General features: G+C 39.7%; 1 protein-coding gene and 1 long non-coding RNA gene across 9 annotated transcripts in view; one reads left to right on the top strand and one right to left on the bottom strand.

Moving 5' to 3' along the window:
* The window catches only part of LOC133247153 (uncharacterized), a 40,044-nt gene extending 27,712 nt beyond the window's left edge, over positions 1–12,332 (top strand). Inside the window, exon 4 of the long non-coding RNA XR_009736280.1 lies at positions 913–12,332. This is a non-coding gene — a long non-coding RNA (uncharacterized LOC133247153). The remainder of the gene's footprint in view (positions 1–912) is intronic.
* The window catches only part of SYT1 (synaptotagmin 1), a 608,049-nt gene that overhangs the window by 47,223 nt on the left and 539,262 nt on the right, over positions 1–21,564 (bottom strand). The window lies entirely within an intron of this gene.

Here is a 21,564-nt window from a genome sequence, read left to right as displayed (position 1 = left end):
CCTTTATGGAAGGGCTTCTTACAACTGGTTGTCCAGAAAAAAAAAAAAAATATGGAGCATCATTAAAACCATACTTTTGATGTAATTTCTTGAATTTCTAGATGAGTCTCTCATTAGTTGATTTTTTTTTTTGATGCAGCAGATAAGCCTATCTAGACATGATCTCAAAGGTTGATACAGCCAATTATAATAGCACTAGCTGTCAAATATAATTCTTAATTATATGAGTTAAACATTAAATGGATGTTAATGATGATGAGAATAATGACATTTTCACACCAGAGCAAATGTGGCTTTTTAAAGTACAGAAGTTTTTAATAATTGCATTTATGAAAAAAGAGCCAATTACTAAAGGAAAGTTTATCATCTGGGATGTATTGTTAAAGGAATTTTTGCCAAATGAATATTTCTGTGAACCAACTTATGAGTTTGAGAGAAAAACTGTATTGACCTCTGAAACAATACATGGATTCTTTAGCTTCAAGTCTTATTGCTACCAAAATTAAGAGGAACAGTATAATTTCTACCATCAATGGATTCATCTATTATTCTTTTCTGGGGATTTGTAACTTATTTTCCCAGATTTCATCATTATGTGGCCAATTTAGAGAACACTATGATTGGGTGCTTCAAGGATTTAAAGCTTGATGATGATGAAAAGTTTCTTTTGTCAGTTCTGCTTCTATAAAAAACACTCAGGCATTTCAAAATGATTTTTGAAATGGTCTGACAATATAGGCAATTAAAAAACACAAAGTTAATTCTTTCCATCCTCCAACTGTAAGACATTATTAGAAATGAAAGTGGCCAGAGTAGAAAAGAAGGAAAAAAATTTTTTAGAGAGACATCCTCTTTTTCTTTCTTTTATTTTTCTCCTTATCAATGCAAATGTTCATGTTTTCATCTCTGTAGGAATTTTTCCTCACTGCATTCCACAAGCCCAGAGAAACTCACTGGAACTCATACAAAACCCTCTCCTGCTGCCATATTAGGAATCAAAATGTGTAGCAGAACCCTACTGCCAAGTCGAGATAATCAACAGGGAATGTCTGTGCCTTCAAGCCAAATGAGTGCAGAGAAATGATCAAGGCAGCAAAATAAATAATAAAACAGCACTGGCTTTAGATTGTGGTCTTGTTATATCCCACTCACTAATAAAGCTGTGCTGGAAATTTCTGTACCTGTTGGCTAGTCAAGTACCAGAGTCTAGTTCTGCCTCATTTTCCTGTGGATACAATACACTCTAGGTCACAAGTGTAGCAAAATGAGATAATGTATCTCTGTCTTGTTAACTGCATCAAAAATTGTTGTGGTCTGCACACCTCCTAAATCTTCTACCTTAATACCAAACTGATTCTGCAGTACTTTAAGTTTTAGATTTTTCTTTTGCCAACTTTTGGAAAGGGCCTCTCAGTATGTGGAAGTTACCAGGAAACGATCCAGCTATCGCTTTCACTCCAACTGAAGCTGGTTGTGAGATAAGTAGTGTCTTCCTAACTTATACCCAGCACTTGGTCTATCACATACTTGACTGGAAATAAATGTTTAATTAATACATGTGACAAATTAAGAGCTGCTTCAAATCACAGCACAGTGGTTCTGGGATCCTAGTGAGGGACAGGATGGGGATTATATAGTGAGGGCTGAGCAATCATCTAGTGAATTAAACAGAGTATTGTGGAATGAACTGCCTGCTTTATGAACACAGTAATGATTATACCTGGTAACGTAATGCTAGTACGATGAGAAACTTGACCTTGCAACCACATTTCAGAAGTTTTAAAGGAGGCAGGTGTAAGAAGTGAGGAGATCAGAGAACAGAAGCTTTCATAAATCAAGACAATAGATAACAGGAGTCTGGGTGAGAGCAAAATTGTAGACTCAGGATGAAGCAAAGAATTCAGAGCTATTACAATGTAATTTGTGTGCTGTGACTCCCTGGGAAATTATAATTATCAGAGAAATAATAGACCCTTGGTCAAATTGCCTCTGGTCATATTACCTGGATGAGAAAAAGAAAATAACAAAGGGGGAAAAAAGTGGTCTAGAACATTTGAAGGTACAGGGACAAACCAACAAAAATGCTTTCCTTGTATGATTCTCGCATGCCATAGTTTACAAGATTTCCCTGGATCTTGTCTCATTTGACACTTTGTGAAGTCTGCAAGGAGGACCTCCTTACTCCCTTAAGCCAAGTGAGGGCACAGGTTGAATCAATTCTGCTAAATAACTTGCCCAAATTCTCCATAAGACTGTGCACTAGATCTCAAGTCCTTTCTCAAACTCCCACTAATGCCAACCTAAGATGTTGTTGGTGCCTTCTGGGGGTTCCTCCTTTCCTTCGTGATGAGACTTAGTAACAGCTCCCCAGTTTGTTTTTTTGGTTGTCAGCCTTCCATTTGAGCAATCTGTAATAGTCGCGGGAGCCCACAGCTTGGCTTTAGGGAGGTAAAGCTCTGCCCTGAATGGACAGAGAGATGGGGGTGGAATGCCTTTTGTTAGGAGGACTGGGAAATGATGCCCAGATGCCTGGGCTGCTGCTGCCATCTCCTGTTCAGAGTGTTCACCCAGACCTGCCCTAACACATGTTTCAGAAAAGGCAATGGCAACCCACTCCAGGACTCTTGCCTGGAGAATGCCAGGGACGGGGTAGCCTGGTGGGCTGCCGTCTATGGGGTTGCACAGAGTCGGACACGACTGAAGCGACTTAGCAGCAGCAGCAACACACATTTGCTGTAAATCCGAGTGCCATATCCAGGTCCATCTGATTCCAGGTGAGGCTCAGGAATATTCCTCCCTGCCTTTGAGGGTCCCTATTCAACCTGTTCTGGAGGCTGTGACTTCTGGTGGCCAGCACTGGAAGGTGGTGAGAACAGGATGAAGGGAGTGAAGGCTATTGTTTGCAGGAAGAGGGAGCGGGAAGAAGAGGTCTGCGAGGTGGAGACGTGGTCAAAGATGGAGGCAAGGAAGACGGCGAGGTGCATCTACTCTGACTGTCTTGCGTGACCCATCACTGCAACGGAAACCTCTGTGCCGGCCACGTGCAAGAGAGGCGAGGGAGCACAGAAAATCGGGTCCGCTCCTGATTTCAGGAGCAGTCATCAAAGGAGCCTCAGAGGAAGCTGACCTGTCCAGATAAATCGCTTATGTGAATTCTGGTTGTATATCTCACCATCCACCGAGGCTTGGAAATAACTCACAGATGAATTCAGCTTTTTTGCTCCTGAGGCTGTAGCGTAGATTCTTAAAGGATCTGGTGAGACACATGGCCAGAATATCTGCAGAGGCTAATGCTATGAGGGTATAGAGTATGTTTTGGGGCCAAGCGTAGCCCCAGTATGGGCTTCCCTGGTGGCTCAGCAATAAAGAATCTGCCTGCAATGAAGGAGCCACAGGAGACGTGGGTTCGATCCCTGGGTCAGGAAGATCTCCTGGAGAGGGGAATGGCTTACTCACTCCAGTATTCTTGCCTGGAGAATCTTGCCAGAAGAGCCTGGTGGGCTACAGTCCACCAGGTTGTCAAAGAGTCAGATATGACTGAGGCAACTTAGCTCGTTTGCATGTAGCATAGTATAAATTTGATTCTTGCTCAGAAGTGACCACTTAACAGTACTATTTCTAGGGTTTCATTTTTTAAGGAGAGTAGAATGAATTTCATGAAGATCAACCATTATAATTTAGCCTGCCATTCATGGGCATTTCATAGGCAATGTAAGGCCTCCAACCAGACAGAGGGCTATGAGACTGCTCCTGTATTTGTTAGCTTTATTGGGACCCATAGTTTTGCTTTTACCCTGTAAGATCTGTACTCAGAGGTGAAGTCCCTTTGCAGTGTTGTTATCTTGCTTATCCTTGGAGGTCTGGCTTAGTTCCAATTTTAAGAGTAAAATGGATTCTGAGGCCCATTTATAAAATACGACTCAGCTTCATATATTTAAAGAAAACATACGGATTAAACAACATTTTCAGCCACACTGGTTGGAAAATTTCTCAGGTGGCGTCGTTCCTGTAATCAAGAAACTTCTACAATTGTTATTCCCAAATGGCAGCCTTTCTGGTGGGCTTACTAAAAACAAATTGCTGAGCCCCACTCACAGATGCAGTAGATACTGGGTGGGGTCTGAGGATTTGCCTCTCTAACAACTTCTAGCTGTTGTTGATACTGCTGGGCCTGGGACCACAGTTTGAGACTCACACATGTTTTTTATCAGCCTCTTCCCACCTCTTTATTTCTTCATCTCTGGATCATAACCATAGTCATTTGGGCCTGTTATGGGCTGAATTAGGTTCCCCCAGTTCATATTGTTGAGGACTTAACCCCTAGTAGTACCCCAGAATGTGACTGTATTTGGTGATGGGGTCTTTAAATAGGGAACTAAGATTAAAACAAGGGTGGGCCTCATCCAATCGAAGGCCATCATAGAGAAACGCTGACCTGTGCTGAGCGCCTGCGTTGTGTTCAGTTCACGGCTGACTCTTCGCAAGCCCACGGACTATAGTCTGCCAGGTTCCTTTGTCCGTGGTCTTTCTCAAGCAAGAATACTGGAGGGGGTTGCCGTTTCCTCCTGCAGGGGATCTTCTAGGCCCGGAGACTGACCCCGTGTCTCCTGTGTCTCTTGCACTGGCAGGCGGGTTCTTTATCACTGAGCCCCCTGGGTGGCCCTGGCCTTTCCCAAGGAGGAGGGAATTCTGCCCGCAGACTGCCTGCGGATTTTTGAGCTGCAGCATCAACTCTGCCCTGGTTCTCCAGCGTCCTGCCTACCCTGACAACCTTGAAAATTTCCTGTGAGTCAGTTACTTAAATTTTCTTTCTCTTTACACACACGTATCCATCCTACTGGTTCTGTTCTTCTGGAGCAGAGGTCTGCGACCCTTGGTACCAGCCTGTTAGGAACCAGGCCACACAGCAGGAGGTAAGCAGCAGGCAAGCAAGTAGGCGAGCAAGCTAAGCTCTCCATCACTCACATTACTGCCTGAACCATCCCCTCCCCTCCCACCCACCGTCCTTAGAAAAATTGCCTTCCACGAAACTGGTCCCTGGTGCCAAAAAGGTTGGGGACCGCTGCTCTGGAGTACCTTCATACAAGGTTTCACTTGCATTCAAGTTCTGGTTGAAGACTGAGGGTGAATCTTTTCGTAGGAGTATTTTTCGGGATACATAAAGCACTAGGAAAATGGAGCTTGCTGGCTTTCCCTGTGTCTACCTATCCCCTATCGCGTTTTATGATCGTCTGTTCGGATATGTTGAAGATTTATGATGTATGGGGATTGCTGTGTGCTCAAGAAGAGAACCTAACGGGCCCTCCGTCATGGGGACCATACTTTGCCTTGCTTTTTTAATAGTCTTTTTTGTGGTCAGTGTTATAAAAAAAACTCTCCCCCAAGTCTGACTGCTGCTTGGGACTGTGGTTTAACTGCAAGGGCTAATTCAGGCCCTTAATATGCAGGGGAGTCACGTGGAATTTCCTTGGAGTATTCAGAATGCTTTACAAATGTGTCAGCATGAGTGGCTATGGTATCTTATTACCTTCATTTTGACTTTTCCCTAAGTCCTGCCTCACACACTGAGGATTTAATGAGCTTTCACAGAGATGTCTACATCAAAACAGCCCTCGCGGAGCCATAAGCTTTACTGAGCTTGCGTGTCTCATCTTCTATTGTGGTTTTTCCCCCCTGCCTCCGGCATCCATGTGATTGAACTTAGGGGGCTATTTAAGTTTGCAGCACAGAGGAGACACCTGTGAAAATCTGCCTTTTGAGGCTGCCCATCCTAGAGGGGTGTTTCTTGGGCTGCCTTGTTTTCAAGTTTGCCTCGTGAACAGAAATTAGAGCTTTCAGAATGGCTCAAACTTGAAACCCAGGCTTTATCTCCCCAAGCTGGAAACCCTGAGCTTGAGCTGAGGCTGGAAGGAAAGCTCACAACGTGTTGAGATGGCGGCACCTACTGGTCAAGTGTGGTACGGCAGCTTGCGGGAGGCGCGGTCTTGAGGCTGCCCAGGAGCTGGTCCCTGCGGGGGCTCTGTGTAGCGGTTGTGGACGCTTTCCATGGGAGGAATGCTTACTCCCTGAGCTCGCGAGGGCTCGAACGACCCAAGCTGGAGGGTCAGTCAGTGTCAGAGGGTTCTCTGAAGGGCTTGGTGCTTCTGATAGTGCCACAGCACTCGTCTGCAAACAGTGCTATGAGTATGTACTAGTCCACCTTTTTCTTTCTTCCTAAAAAGCTTGCGACTTCATTATTATTTTTATTTTTTTACGATGTAATTATTTTTAATGTCTAGCTTCTATGAGGTAATCTCCTCCTGAGGAGCAAAATACAATTGAAGAGTAAAATGCTTCTCACAGGACTCTCCTAGACGGCAAAGGCACTTGGAAAAGACAGGCATTCTGGAGTGGAAGGATGGGCCACCCTGGGTTTTTCCCCCCACAGGCTTTATCATCAGGAGATTTATATTACTAGCTTCATGAATGTCAAGTGAAACTGTTACAGGAATATTATAGCAATTCTTGATATGTGGTCTATATGGAAACTGATAATTGAGTGCTAGTTAACAGAGTTCTTTCAAGCTAACCACCAGTGTTACATTTGCTTATGTTTGACTTCTTAAAGCATTTTGACACAGTATAATAACAATACAAAGCAGATGAGCCAAGCGGCATTAGAACCATCTTCTAGACGTGGTAACAGACACAAGAAACTGAAGAGGTTTACTGAAGGTCACGTTGTTAGGGCTGGCACCCAGGTGACATGTCCCTAACTGCTACCGTGGTGCTTCTCAGACGTGCTGGGGCGATGGCATGCATCCCTAGATTATTATGATGTCGTCTAAAGGGGTGGATGAACATATAAGGAAGTCCTACTTTTGGCTTAGAGGCTCTTCTGGGTTCGCGAATGGGCTTCACAAAAACCAAATACACTGGGGTGTTCTACAGCTGCACGGCAGTGACGCGGACAACAGTGAGTTAGGAAAGGTGGATAAGTGGCACCTGCCTTTCCACACTGTGCCTTTGATCTCAAACCTGGTCTCGAGCATTAGATGGTCACCTGTCAGATGGCCTGGTTACCTGCAGATAAGCTGTACCAAGGTGACGAAAATGGCCTCGAAGTTCCAGAGCCCTGATTTCTGGCCCTTGACCTTCCTGCAAGCACCTATCCTCTGTGTGTTTCTTTGCTTTGTGAAAAATTGAAAACCCTGCCTCCTATCTTCACTCTGGTACTTTTTGCCCGGCACACTCTGTACAAAGTACAGTTGGTAAAGGAATTAATGTAACGATGTGGAATGGCCCAGAAGTTCTAGAAGGAAGGAAAGGCAACTTGTTTTGCAGGCAGCAGGAGAGAGTCTCCTGTGTGCTGGGCATCATGCTTGCTTCTGGATATGTAGCATTTCATTTAGATCATCAATGATAGCCAGGAGGTGTAGCTGTTTGTTGCGATGGGGAAGTCATGGCTCAGCTGGGTTCTTTGCTTCAGGTCCCCAGGCCTGCTTCTCTCTCCGATGTCACACTGTGTCTGGAAACCTTAAGGAGGATCAGGCCTAGGGGAAGGAGGTTAGAGTGGGGACTCCGAAGACGATGGAAGGTCTTACTAGTGTATTTGAAGTGAGGCTCAAGAATAGGAGGGAAGGTGGGGGACTAGGTATGTTCCACTCATCTTGGCTTTAGAGAGGAGGGTACTCGAACTCTTTGCTTTCATTTGAGTCATTGTGGTTTGTCCGGCTGTACGTAAATGTGGCGAAAGGTAAAGCTTCTCTTAAGACCTTGTTCTTTTGGATATAATAATTAGCTTAAAATGTATTCCTCAAGAAAAGCAGAGGGCGGGCAAACATCCTTTATTTCATTGGTTCTCATTACTGTCAACACCAGCATCTGCTGGGAGACTTGTGTGAAATGCAAATTCTTGAGCTCCACTCCAGAGCGCTGTGGTTGGGTGATGGGACCAGCAATCTGTATTTTAACCAGATCGCCAGATGATTCTGAATTAACGCCCAAGTTTGAGAACCACTTCTCTACTCTGTAATATCTACTACCTGAGAATTTTAGTCTTTCCTTATCTATACGTGAAAAGGTGCCTTTAAAAACAAATCATCAGCAATCATCAAATGTGCTTGCTAAGACTTAATTTATTTCTCTCCTGGTATGTAATGGAAGATAATGCAATACTAGGAACTGTCTGGTTATTAGAAATAAAGCCAGTGAAGGTTTTTCCCTTCCTGGCAATATATTTGAACACTTTAATTCTAGAGAAAATACACCTTCTAAATATAACATTACATCTGAATTTTTACTTTATTTTTTATCTTATTTTCTTTGAAATTATCTCCTGAAGACAATAATTGAATTTTTAAAAAGCCAAAAATTATTCAGATAACCACAGATCACTTGTTTCAATGTCCTATGACAAAATTCACTTAAAAGATAACAATATCAAAAATACTTCTAAAAAGATTAAAGAAAGGATCAATATTTCTTCTATTTCTGTCCTATCCTAATCCCCTAAGACAAGAAATATCTTTGAAATTATAAGATTCTGGGTTTGCAAGATTTCAAAGGAGACCAATCTTGGTGGTACTGGACTGTGTGCTGATGTTGCCAGCACTGAGTAGGTAGGCAGAAACACAGCCTACCATGGCTTAATCTACATGATGAGCTGGACGGTGGTTTGTAGTAAAGGTCTGGAGAGAGACCAGCTAAAAGGGCTGTGACAGAAATATGAAGGGAATCACTGTGAAACATAAAAAATTGCCTTTCTGACTCTTCCAATATCAAGTTATCCCTTCTATTCAAACTCCACTGTTTATAAAACATGCCCATCCTGTATACTTATACCTTTTTTTTTGAAATATTAATTTAGATAAGTTCTCCCAGAAAACTTTTCTCGTCCATAAATCCTATTTGTGTTTTGATAAATTTGTTATTGATGAAACTTTACACATGCTGATTTATAACATACATTAACATTGATGCAATCATGTTTTAAAATCTGTTTTATTCTTGGCTTCTGGAGTAGAGGGATCACATTTCATTAGATGTTTTGTTCAGTGGATATGTACTGTCCCCTATCACATTGCACCATAAATAAGGCATTAAGACATATGTGCTTTTGATCCCTGTCACAAGGAAAATTGTTAAGTTGGCTGACAATACAAAGCCAGGATGAGTTAAGAGGCAAGTTAAGAATTGAACACAGTAACACAAATGGTTTTTTTAAGACAGTACTTGCTGAAAAGCCACATCTATTATTGAATACAAGATAATGATTGCTGTGAACTTGGAGCGTAGTTCTTAGTATTCTATCCACCTAAAGTGTGAAATTCCCTCAGTAACATTTGAACAGATTTCCCCTGCTAGTTCAGAGGAGCTCAGCCTCTGTTGTAGCAAGGGCCCTGCTATCCCCCGGTTCTCCTGTTCTGCGGGTCAGACTGACCTTGCATAGTGATTGCTTTCTGAGGCATAATAAATGACAAATGGAATACAATTGATAGTAACAGGGAAAATACTTTGTATTTAGAAATCAATTAGGTCAACTTTCAACTTTAAACAGCAACTCAGCATCTAATGTTTGCAGTATTAAGGTAACTTGACCTCATCCAGTTATAAGGTTAAAAAATTCACCGTGATTTTCCGAGACCCCCAGACTTGAGAGATTTCAATTCTACATTGTCATATAGAATTTACAGTTGCTAATGGAAAATACTGTGTAGGTTTTTCCTATATTGGAAACTGTTGGGATTATACCATCACATAGATGTATAAAAAGATCCTGATATAACATATAAACCATCCTGATATATTTCTCTACGAATCATATCCCCCACCCTACCTCATGTTGAAGATTTAAGACAATGGTGTATTTGATCTAAAATAATGATGAAGAAAACCATTACTTGAGATGTTTGGAGGACCAACTGGAACCTCCCTAGTACCAGGCCGTCGTCATCTTACTGCAGGAAGGAAGGAAGGACACCGCCTTTCTGCAGACCCTTTCCTCAGTAGCAAGCAGAGCAATGTTCAACATTGCAGGTCTCCCCACTGTCCTCTTTTCCTCGAGAACCCTTGTGTGGCCAGCTCCAGAGTGCCACGGGATGCAAGCAAACACTGTCCCAAAGTTTCGTAGCTCCTGCAAGAACTGGCTCCTGCCTGCCTCTCAGACTTAATTCCCTTCATGCTCTCAGGGGGGTGCCAAGGTCCAGTCACACCAGCCTTCCAGATAGTCCTCAAATATACAGCATTCCTTCCCATCTCAGGAACTTGGCACTTTCCTTGTTGCTTGGAAAACTTTCTTTCAGAGTTTCAAACGTCTCTGTTCGCCAGAGCGGTCAGCCCTCTGCAGTCACCTTCTAAATTATTCTGTAGGCTGTTTCCTTAGCATTTAATGGTATCACAAATTATCTTTCTTTTCTTTGGTTTCGTTTAATTCTTATTATCTCTCCCTACTAGAATGTAAGTCCTTGTGGGTGAATGATCATGTTAACTTGTCTAATCCCTGTATCTCTATGATAGTGCCTGCCACTAAATAAATGCTCAGTAAGTATTTGACACCGACTGTCTGAAAAATACTAGTTTTTGATCAAGCCACACAAAGTATTTGAGCTACAATTTTCTCCATTCAATCTGTGATTATATCTCTTAGCCTGGATATATATGAATTCATAAAACTTCTATTCTTTGAGCTCTATCTCATTCTCAATCAGAAAAAGAATTTAATTTCATTTTGTATAAGATTAGTATCAACTGGGGAAATTAAAGTCATTGCTTCCCGTGACCTTTAGCCGGTGAGACTGGGCATCTACATTTTAAAAATCTAAGGTGGCTATGTACGTAAAGGATTGAGAAAGACTAGAATAATAGCTTAATATTTAGATATTTAATCTTTACTTTAAAATGCTATAAAATGATCAAATATATCCTCCTATCATGTATTTAAGTAAAAAAAAAAAAAAAACAGCAAGTATCAATTTAGGGCAAAAATCACATCAACCAACCTTCCTCTAGTAGGGTAACCTAGCCATCATTACAGAGATTCTTTACTGTTACCTGGAAATCTTTAGATCCTATGAAGTGTTAGACATAATAAATACCTCACTTTCTAAAGTATTAAAAGATTTGGTATAGAAATGATTATAAATTATATTCCTAGATATAGTAACCAATTTAGTGTATGAAGTATTGAGTATTTTGCAGCCATAATATAACAAAGATTATCAATGGTTGACTGGGTAGACTATAAAAGTCTCCTTGAATTTAGGACTAAGGATTAATTTAGGAAAACCTGGATACTTGCTTTCTTTACTAAGTGTGGCATAGTAACAAAAATCAAGTTTACCAAAAGTTATTTTATTTTTGATATGATATGCATCAACGTAAATTGTTTTCCTCCCCATTGGTATGTTTCCTGTATCTTTTCTCCTTTCATTATATTGAGTAAAGTGTATACTATACATAGGAGAAGAAATTTCTTTCACTTCATGAATTAAAGATTACTTTTGAAGTCTATAATAAATGTGAAGCTCTCTGCTTCACTAATTAAACAACTAACCCATTCAGAGGAACTTTTGTAGTATAGACATGATTGATTGATGTCTTTTCTATAACTAGTCTTCTCTACATCTTTTTTCTGTCTACTCAGTTTGACAACTGTGTTTAATGCCTATTTTGTATTAGGTCTTTTAAAATAATCTTGGCATTAAGAAATGCTATAAAAAACTGATGCTGCTGCTGCTAAGTCGCTTCAGTCATGTCCGACTCTGTGCGACCCCATAGATGGCAGCCCACCAGCCTACCCCATCCCTGGGATTCTCCAGGCAAGAACACTGGAGTGGGTTGCCATTTCCTTCTCCAACGCAGGAAAGTGAAAAGTGAAAGTGAAGTTGCTCAGTCGTGTCCGACTCTTAGCAACCCATGGACGGCAGCCTACCAGGCTCCACGGGATTACCAGGCAAGAGTACTGGAGTGGGGTGCCATTGCTGTCTCCTATAAAAAAACTGAGTGGTGTGTAAATAGTTTTTAAACATTAGAGTTATCATGAAATTAATCTATTGAATCTTAATTCTACTGATAATTACGGAGGTAATTTAATGTAGACAGGCTAATCCATTTAATAACTAAATACACTCAACAGCAAAACAGCTCTATTGTGTAGATACGTCATTGGTAAGATGAAATTTATGGTCCAGGTGTTTTAGCATTTGAATAAGTGGAAAAATATATCATCTGTTTTAAAATGATGCAGTAGAAATCTGTTTTGATTAAGTCTAGTTAGGTATTACAGTTTATTGATGTGGGCTGAAACAAGTTTTCTTTGGCATATGCCAAACAGATCGATTCCTATCCCAATAGTCAAGCATCTTTAAATGTAATAATTGTGAAAAATATTAACTCTGATAGATGTTAGAATAAAGGGTGAGTTATATGTCATTAATTTCTGATAGGTATTGATCTTGAGTTTAAATGGGTTCATATTTGGATACTGAATCATGCTGCAGACTCTTCTATTATATACAATTCATGTTAATACCTAGCTATAGACCCCTGGCATTTACTAGGTCCTTATCACCCAGCCATCTGGGCTATGTCAACAGTTCATGTATCTGTCTGATTTTAAATAATACATGTGACCAGATGTAGTGCATGAGTGTGAACTGCAGATAATATTGCTTCTCCGGTCAGCCCCTGCTAGAGCTTTCAGTTTAGTCAGAGAGAGGGGACACATTGGCATGGCGGTTGTTTCTGCCCCTCACGCTCCCAGATGCAGACACGTTACCTGACAACACAGAGATGGCACGGTGTGGCTGAGGGTCAGTGTCGGTGAGGGCTTCCCTGGTGGCTCAGCTGGTGAGGCATCTGCCTGCAGTGCAGGAGACCTGGGTTCCATCCATGGGTTCGGAAGATCCCCTGGAGAAGGGAACGGCTACCCACTCCAGTACTTTGGCCTGGAGAATTCCCGTATCAGAGAGGGATGGGGTGGGGAAGGATGGAGACTGACAGATGTCTAAAGAAGTGCTTTCAGGATTGTCTCTCCGGACAGGGTCAAACTAGATATCCTCAGATTTCTTTAACTGGAGAGACCAATCTTGACTAAACTGACTCATTTATGTACATCAGATAAACATATATGTACATACATGTTTTATGTGCATCATTATACCAACTTACATAGGTTTGCCTCTCTTGATATTCTTTCTCTACTCTTTTTCTTCTTTATACTTCAAATACTTCAAGTACATTGTATGTTACAAGTAGGGTCATGTGGGGAGTAAAGAATTACCCTCCATCTTCCGGTCTTCATTTGCTGTAAGTTGTGAATATATTCTCACTTATGTATTAACAGTCAGCATTATTTGCTGTGTTCTTAAAATCTTTGTGCAGCTGATAGCTTTACTATAAATTATGGGCTCTATATCATTATTCTATATCATCATTTTCCTATTGCATGTAGTTTTCCCACAATGGCGAAAAGCGATGTGGTTTTTATAGATATGTGAGAAAGACAAAGGGATGTTTTAGAAAATGGTTTGTAACTATTTTTCAAATTGTTGTCCACAAGTGCATCCCCATGGAAACTTGCCTATTTTGGGTATTTCAAACGTACGTTTTTAAAAAGATTGAGAATGTGGCAGCCATGGAGATAGTCTCATGAAACAATATCTAAATGGTTCCTTTTATGGAGAAACAAACATGATTAATAGCATATTGTTACGTCTCGTGTCTGCTGATCCCTGCTCATTCTCCAAAGAGCGTTATTTCTGCGGTGACACATGCTGATCATGTGGTGTGGATGTGGCACATTTGGAGAAGAATTTACAGTGTATACAAATTGCAGAGCTTTCAACAGTGGATTGATATTTGCCACATAGCTTACAAAATTGCTGTAGTGATGGCCTCGTTTTTATTCATGACATGTAGCATTTGGCCCATTGTCTCCCAAACCTAGCAGGAAGTTTTGAGCTTCTTGGTATTTTAAGATTCCTTGACTTCTTATCACAACAAATCAGCCACCCCAGATAAAAATAAATCCATCTATTTCTTTCCCTCATTTTCCTGACTGGTGTAATCATGTGTAATTCTTACTGTCTACTCAAAACTGTTGGGGGATCAGCTAAAGATTCTATTTTCAGTGGTTATAAAAGATAATATCTTTTCTTTGCTCTTGGCAACATCTTTTCCACATTTAGAAAACAATGAAAATGGGCCATGTTAGCTCTTGGCCATCATCCTAATACATGCTTTGGAGTTAATGACCTATGGACTGTCTCATTCTTTATTAAACTAGAGTTTTGCATTCTTAGGGGGCTTTCCAAAATTTCTGAGCACTGACTCCAGTGTCCTCCGATGTACACATTTCAGAACTGGGAAGGAATTTTCTTTTCAATTTATTTTTTTATTGAAGGATAATTGCTTTATAGAATTTTGCTGTTTTCTGTCCAACCTCAACATGAATCAGCCATCGGTATACATACATCCCCTCCTGAAAACTTCTTTTACTGTTTGTTTTCAAAAAACACTTTTGTCCTTTGTTTTGTGTTATATATTGTGAAGTTGGTGTTTCTTAGAGGGTGATTCTTCAAGACTTTGCATCAGAATAACCAGGAGTTGTTATATGCAGATACCTGAGTCTCTGTCCCAGAGATGCAGAGTCAGAATCACTGGGGTGGGTCTGGGCACCCGCATTTTTAACAACTATCCCTGGAGATGCTATAATAACACACCCTCCTGATAGAATACAACTGTTTAACCTCTGTGCCTAGGGGCTGTAACTGATCTTGAAAGTAACGACTATCACCTTGCTCCAGGTGACATAATTTGCACTGGACGGCTTGAGTGAAGCCCATGAAAGACTGAATTCAACTTAGAGAGTTTGGCAATCAAGCTAAATATCCTTGGAAACTTCCAGAGTTACATTTAGAATTGTGTCCCATGATACGTGCTGGAAGTGAGACTTGAAACTCTTCAACCATGAAGATGAGGTGGCAGCATTGTGTGGTGAGATAGCACAGGAAACCTGAATATAAACACGAAGCTGGGGTGCAGGTGGAATGACGATCACAGAGCCAGATGAGCGTGGCTTCCAGCTCTGTCTTCATAATAGTGAACAGTTACTTAAGTTCTTAAAGTTTTAGCTTCCTCATCTGCAAAATGATGAGAGTGCTTATTTTCCCACAGGAATGCTGTGAGGATTAGACCAGCTATTCTCTGTGCTACAGAGAATAGTGTAGCATAGTGTCTGACTCTTATCAAGCATTTAGCAAATGGCAGTATTTTACATTATTTAAGTGTGCTAAAAATGTTCTTCATTTCCATGGGCTGTCTAATTTAATGTAGGACTTACTAGATCTATCAGAGGACACATTACTGGGAAAAGTATAAATACCTTGTACTAGAATTTTTATAGTGGGGTATCATCAGTTCAGCATCTTTATACAGAACTATGGTTGACTATTGTGTTGTTGAAAGATGTGTTGCTATAACATATTCTATAATTTATTGAAAATATGGCTTGAGCCAGGACTGATATTTCCATACCTTAATTTCTTGCCAGGGTGTGAAATGTGAATGAGAATAACCTATTTACATAATTCTGTTGCAAGTAGACAGTCATGGAGAATAATGGGACAAATGGGATAATTTGACTTATTAAATATTTTTTATAAACATGGTATAACTAGATTTCAGGTAGCATGAATACACATCCCTAATAGCATTCAAAAATGAGTTCCTTAGGAGTTTGTTAAACAGCAAGACTTAGGTATGTCACAGGCTTAGCAGATGGAGACAGAAATCGTGTATATAAAATCATGAGTATCATATCCTTTGTATAATTTTTATGATTTGTGCTAGAAACTGGGATTTGAAGTATCTGTTTAAGTTTTCTGTGAGTAGAAAGAATATAAAAACCCTATTTAGAAATTTCTACCACTACATGGTTTCAAGCATACAATCCTTCCCCTGAAATCAGTAGTTTTTTTTTTTTTTTTGAAGGAAGACAGTGATGTGTATATGTTGGAGAGAAAAAAGACATAAGTAAAGTGTTGAAAGATGTTGACTAAGGAACTGGAAAAATGTTCCAGGTACACTGCAGGTCCTTTCAGGCCCAGCTCCATGTATTGCCCACCTCCCCGCAGCTACATGCAAACATGTGTAAGTATGTACACAACATAGTAGAAGAAAAAGTGTGTACTGGAGGTAGAGGATCTTTTGTTTTAATGTAACAAAATGACATTAACTATTAATGAGAACTTAATGGTGAGATGTTGAAGATTTTGGATTAAATACATCACCTAAAAATGCTCTTATTATAAACAACTTCTTAAGGGTTAAAATATATCCCCTTAATAGTATGTATTAGTCAAACCATTCTAATTCTAGCAGTTATTTGTATATTAAGTATGAACAACCTGGATCTATACATAATTAGGTATTACAGATATTATAGAAATTTCCAAGGCCATCTAATAGGCATTTTAGCCTCTCTCCTAGCAACTATTATGTGGGCATTTCTTAAGACTCTATTGACATTATAAACAACTTTAAAAATAAATCTTAATTGACATCCCCAATAGAATGCACATAGAATATTTTGTGCATCATTCTTAATAAAATGCACATATAAAAAATGGAATAATACAGAATTGATTGAAGCTAGTTAGAATTATCCTCCAAATGTCTGCTCAGCTGACATAGTTGATATTTGAAATTATTTCTCTTGTTTTTACTTTTTACAGTAATTTCATTTGATAGGTGAGCTTTCTAAACCTTATTTAATTAAAGAAGTAATAAAACCATTGATTTTAAAAATATAAGAAAGCTTAGATGTCAGTTAAATTTTTTTCATTTGAGAAATTGATGCCTGGATAAGTTACACAACTTGCCCATAGCTATGATTCGAAATCATTGTATAATCATGACTAGAACTCACTGTGGTGTTTCTCCATTGAACGTTGGTAGAAAAAAGAGGCAGATGTTAACTTTAAAATTACCACTAATTTCCAACCCCTTCTCTGGGCCACTGCTGTCTCTGTAAATTACTACCTCTTCAAGCAAAAGGGTATAATATGCAAAAATATTCCTTTTACGAAGGATATTAGCTAAAATATAAGAGGGTACAGATAGCAGAAGTGCTGACAGTGGAGATAACCTGCCTTTATCTCAGTTGCAGATATCTGCCGTGATTGTCATGTGTACTAACACGTATGTCTAACCATCACACAGTCACTTCCTTCATCCCCTGCAGGCAGACATCTTTATGTCAACTGCATTCAGAATGATTTTATAAAATGCTGCAATAGGTTATTCTTCCAACAGCCTGTTTTTAACGTGTGCGGTTAATGTTGAGAGAGAAGTCAAAAAGGATGAGAAGGTAGAATTATAGAGACATTGACCGTGAACAGACAGTGGGAGAAGAGAGGGAGGAAGGGGTGGGGAGCTGGACGCTGGCGCGAGGCTACTCTGCATGGCACCCACAGAGCCAGGGCTCTGGAGACTCTGGACACAGACGCCTGGGAACTGCTACCCTCAGGAAAGGGTGCTGAGAATTTTTGTAAAACATTATTAGGTTTCAGAGACTAAGGCAGCAATAGTTATTTAAAGACTCAAACACTAGGGAATTTCAGGAATGCAGAGTAGTTATTAATGTTTTCAATAGGAGTATAATAGGCAGGAAAACAGTCCATGCAACAGAAAACAAAAAGGAGAAAAAAAACTCCCAAAGACATATTTGGGGTGGAAATGTGGCTGTTTCTAAAGAAATCTTACTGTGAACTTTTTTTGGTTGGAAATTCATTGTTTTTAAATAAAAAATATATATATTATATATTTCTCTATAGATATATTTGGTTTGTCAAGAATCAAATACTTCTCTAAAGAGGGATGTGGCTCCTTTCTTTGGGAGTGGTTTAGAGCAATGTGGTTACCAGTGGTTACCAGCAGGGTGATGGACTAGAAACCCTTATGGGTTGACTCAAGGCCCAGGATGTAACAGTGCTGATTAAAGTAGCAGTCCTGACAGCACAAACTACATCAGAGACCGCGGCAGTGACGTTTGCCTGACTGTCTTAACCTTGGACTGGCCTGAGTTTCAGTAGCAAATTTTGTTTTCCTTTTGACTGCAGGGTTTTTCTAGCTTGTTCATGTAATGATAGGCCACTCTATCCACGCACTGAAAAGAGCTGGAAAAGCATGGTCTCTGAAGAGGCACGAATCGTGTGCGCTCCCACCTAAGACACCAGTGCACAGTCTGTTCTTGGCTTTCTTTCATTGAGTATGCCCATACATAACACATTTTTTCTGAAATAAAAAAAACAGGTAATCGAATTAATACCCACGAGTGATCGATGCTCCCCTCGAATTGGTAACCTCAGCCTAATACATCAATTTATTCTAAAATACATAATTGTAGTCTGCATATGTAATCTAGCTTATAATTTTGCCATGACACCATTTTGAACTCTAAATCTTGGCATTCTGCCACCAGTAATTTTGGTATCGTGACTTTAATTTTCATTGTGAGTGACTTTTTGGAGGGGTGCACATAAAGATTCAAGCTATGTTTTCAAGGCTAATCAGACTTGGAAAATCAATGAATTATACATAAATCTTGATTGAGCACCCACACATAGACAACAAAAAGTACACAAAAAGTCCTGGGAATCCACTTCCAATAACTGATTTACATAGAACTGATTTTTGTCTTAGAGATTTGACGAAAAAGATTTTTGGACAGCTGCTTGTTCCACACGGAATCGCGGTTACCCACCCCACCCCGTGGTCATTATACATTGCTTGGTAGGTATAACTCAGAGGAAAAGAGGAAACACTCAAACAACAATTCAAAGACGTCGGTATTAAACACTTATGTATAAACAGATTAGGAACACGATGTCTGTGTAACTCAGGAGAAGTCAATTAAACCTGTCATATAATAAGCGATGATGTCTTCTCACATCTGCCCACAAAACTGAATCATCTTTCATTTTTGTTTGCTGACAATGCTTCTACTCCAAGCTTGAAATGATGAGACTATGCATTAAAATCACCATGGCTCTAAGTATATGGTGTTCCAGAGCTCCCGGGATAGGGTAAAAAATGTTTGTCAAAACAACCCTGCAACTTAGCGCCACAGCATCTTCGTCCGTAACCCATATGCTTAGGCAGTGTAAAGCCACTTAAGAACGTTTGCTGAACTCACATTTTACACGTCAGTGCCAAGCTGAATAATTTTTATACTTATACGAGATACAGGCCAGTCTGGCTACAGGGTCCCTGTAGATTGATAAAGTCTGCTTATTTTAATATGAATCTGTTCAGTTAGACTTGTTTTTGATATCCCATCATTAGAGAATTAGAGACATGGAAGAGGCTGTCTAAAGATTTTTGGCATACAAATCGAATCCTATAAAATTTGGTTTCAATTTTGTATATAAAATATGTGTTATCAAAATGTTTACATAAAAGCTTATGTATGAGCAATTGCAATAAACATATGTTTAAGAGGTGGTTACTTAAATCTGGGTATTTTCAAAGCCTGGGGACTTTCAGTTGCTGTGTTAATAGTGTTAATTCAGCATTCAGCAAAAGATACAAACATGATACATATGGAGAGTTTGCTTCAACTTCTAAAACTCAATTCCCTTTATTTATGAAAAATCTTCCGTATTAAAATGACCATCTCTCAGCTTACTCTCAATGTTAAGTTTTCCAGAGGAGGGCAAATCCTCTAGTTGTATGACTATGACACAGAATTAAATAGAATTCTTTAATATAATTCGATTAAATTCTAGTTTCCATAGGGAATTCCCAAATAATAGGTATAATCCATAAGAGGTTATATTCTTAGGAACGTTGATCATAATTGAATAGTGTTCTGGAGAGGAATTCCTCTTGTTAGCTCATCAAAATAACAAAGATAAAGAAGGATTTGCATCTTTTGGAAAGGCACACATGCTTTTCCATGTTGAGGAACGGAGAAATGCAATAGTTTATTTTCACGTGTCTGAGTAATCTAAGGATTCACTCCTTTATAAGATAGAAGACATTTGTTTTGTTGCAACAACAAAAAGCCTAATTTTAAAATTCTGATCATTTGATGGTGTGTTTTGTCTAACTGTAAATTCTGTGAGGGATGACAGCAACATGTTCATAAAGATTAGAGAAGCACAAAGAGGTTTTTTCCGTTTGTTTTAGGAAAAACTCTTTCTGAATTGAAAAAATGGATATCTTGAATAGCCATCTGTACCACACGGACGTATTTTGTTCTTGTGCCATATTGAACAGGGAGGGAGGAAATGGAAATCTGTGGTTTTTTTTTTTGTTTTTGTTGTTTTTTTTTTCCGTAAAGCAAATTAGGACCTCTATTATGTTAGGAATAAATATTGCAAGAGCTCTGTTTAGGTGTGGATAAATTTCCCTTAGAGCATTCATAGTAGACACAGAACCAGATGATTGATAGTACCAAACAGCACACAGTCTACTGGGGAGAAAATCATATTTTATAAGCAGTTCAGATGAGCTTGCATTTCTACAATACCTGAATTTCTTTAGAAATTCCAAGAAGGGACTGCACTCTGACATTTATACTTCATCACAACCCAAGAATCGCTACTCAGTGTTTGGAGTAGAAATCATTTGCCATAGTGTTGAACCATTTTTTTCCCCTTTGAATCCTTATAATCCCTTGTAACAGGGCTAAAAAGTGTTAGAACCATATCATCTTAAGATAAATCATTTCCAGAAGGGCAGAACACATGTACATATTCAACTTTTTGATAAAGCTTCATGTTTCTTTTATTTCTTTTACTTCCTTTTCTTCTCTGAAGTCTCTAATTTTCTTTTTTTCCCCTTCTATAGATTCTTTACTATCTATGAGTAAACAGCAAGGAGAATTACCCCCGCCTCTCCTTTTCCAGGTAAAATAAGGGTGTTGGGAAAGAGTTTCTCAAGAGGATGTGGGTTTACGTACTTGTGAAAATAAATTTCCTGAGGTCAGAGTTCCTTCTAAACATTATCCAGAACTGTGTAGGACCTTAAATCCAAATTCTTAGGGGGAAAAGAATCTCTTGGGGAATGTAAGTGTAGTAAAGTGTCTGGTTGTCTCCTTTAGGAAGACACTTACTGAGCAAGACAGGCAAAGACGTCCCTTTCAGAAAACGCCTCCCACAGTGAGAACAGTCTCTGACTGTTTAGTCCCTTCCCTGAAGTAACAACTCTATGCCTGAGAATCTCTGTGTCTTTTCCGTAGGAAGCTTTTCTTTAACCAGGAGTGGGTACCTTGACAACTTGAATGAAAAGCGCGTTGACTAAAATGATCTTAATAAGCATGCCTCATGACCTTCCTCCCCTGTGGTCTCATCAGTGGTCAATAAACTGGACTCATGATCCTCAATTCTTGCAGAAAAACCCATCTGTCAGAGAAGTAATTACCCAGCTAGAGGTATGCCCCTCTGAGGTGAAGCCCAGGAATCATTATAATACTCTGTAATTAGTGCTTATTATTTGATCCTTTCACGTCAGTGGTAGCAGCAAGAAAGTGCCCCTCCGCTGGACGTTCCTATCATAACAAGGCACAGAGAATATTCA

Source organism: Bos javanicus, chromosome 5 (genome assembly GCF_032452875.1).
Source record: "Bos javanicus breed banteng chromosome 5, ARS-OSU_banteng_1.0, whole genome shotgun sequence".
Lineage (NCBI taxonomy): Eukaryota > Metazoa > Chordata > Mammalia > Artiodactyla > Bovidae > Bos > Bos javanicus.
Note: the sequence above shows the minus strand (reverse complement) of the source record. Positions and strands in the feature narration are given on the sequence as shown.